Source organism: Salvia hispanica, chromosome 1 (assembly GCF_023119035.1).
Source record: "Salvia hispanica cultivar TCC Black 2014 chromosome 1, UniMelb_Shisp_WGS_1.0, whole genome shotgun sequence".
In the NCBI taxonomy this organism is placed as follows: Eukaryota; Viridiplantae; Streptophyta; class Magnoliopsida; order Lamiales; family Lamiaceae; genus Salvia; species Salvia hispanica.
In genome coordinates, this window is record NC_062965.1 from 24,177,702 (window position 1) to 24,178,889 (window position 1,188).

The following is a 1,188-nucleotide window of genomic DNA, read 5'->3' on the forward strand; positions in this document are numbered from 1 at the left end:
TTTAGACAAAACTTTGAGTTTATTCAGAGAAGGATGGCCCAAGCGTTGGTGCCAAACATCAAGACTTACAACTGAGTTAACAGAAACATCATGAGAAATGGCAGATACATTATTCTGAGAAGTAGAAGGAAAACTGCTTACTGCATTACTTGGTGAATCAGGGAACTCAAAGATGTATAAGTTGCCAACATGGTTACCCCTCCCAATCACAGTCCCCAGTATAGCTTCCTGAATTTTGAAGCTATTGTGAGTAAATACAACAGTGCAAGAAGTGTGTTGAGTGAGAGCACTAACAGATATTAGGTTAAATGAGAAGGATGGCACATGAAGAATGGAAGAGAGTGTGATGAGAGAAGTGAGTTGGACAGTACCTAGGTGAGTAACAAGGAGCAGTATGGCCATTTGGGAGGTTGACAGATGCATTAGCTATTGGAGAGGAAGAGGAAAAGAGAGATTGATCAAAGCAAACATGGTGAGTTGCTCCTGTATCTAAAATCCAAGTAGAAGATCTAGAGCATGAAGATGAAAAAGAATTTATGCAGGGTGAGAAGAAAACTGTACCAGAAAAATTGTTTAATGGCTGAGAGTGACTGACAGAGGTAGAGTTGCTAGCCAAAGAAGTGGAGTTATGGAGGTGTTGGCTCTGCAAAAGACTGATAAGCTGTTGATATTGATCAATACTTGGGAGATTCACAACAGCAGATGCAGCAGATGAAGACAAGGGCAAAGGATAAGCAGATACTGTCTCCTCCACAAAATTAACAGATTTATGTTGATTAGAGGCTGCATTTCCAGAATGAGCAGTAGCTTGAGGTGCCTTTCCTCTGCCTTTGCCAAAACCCGGAGAAAAACCATGTAGGAGAAAACATTTCTTCACAGGATGATTACCAGAGCAAAGACCTTAGACAAAGAGGGAAGAGGAACCATAGATAAGATGTGAGATCGAATCTGAGAAAAAGATGGATTTAATCCAATGAGAAATTGCATGGTGCAGTCATGCTCTTGATGCTCATGCCACCGTGTAGCGCTACCACAATTACAACGACCACAGGTGCACCATGAGATCGGCTGAGTACTTTTGAACTCATCCCAAACAATCCTTAGATTTGTAAAATAACATTGACATCAGAGGTGCCTTGAGAGAGAGACATCAGCTGTTGTTTCAACTGATAGATCCGAGGTTACCAA

The 1,188-nt window shown here is 41.3% G+C and overlaps 1 long non-coding RNA gene across 1 annotated transcript; it reads right to left on the reverse strand.

The window, feature by feature from the left end:
- LOC125202239 lies at window positions 1-874 on the reverse strand. The gene is made up of 2 exons (XR_007173066.1): window positions 562-874; window positions 1-489 (listed from the first exon to the last, which is right to left on the reverse strand). It is a non-coding gene; the product is annotated as an uncharacterized LOC125202239 (long non-coding RNA).
- Window positions 875-1,188: the final 314 nt, after the last annotated feature.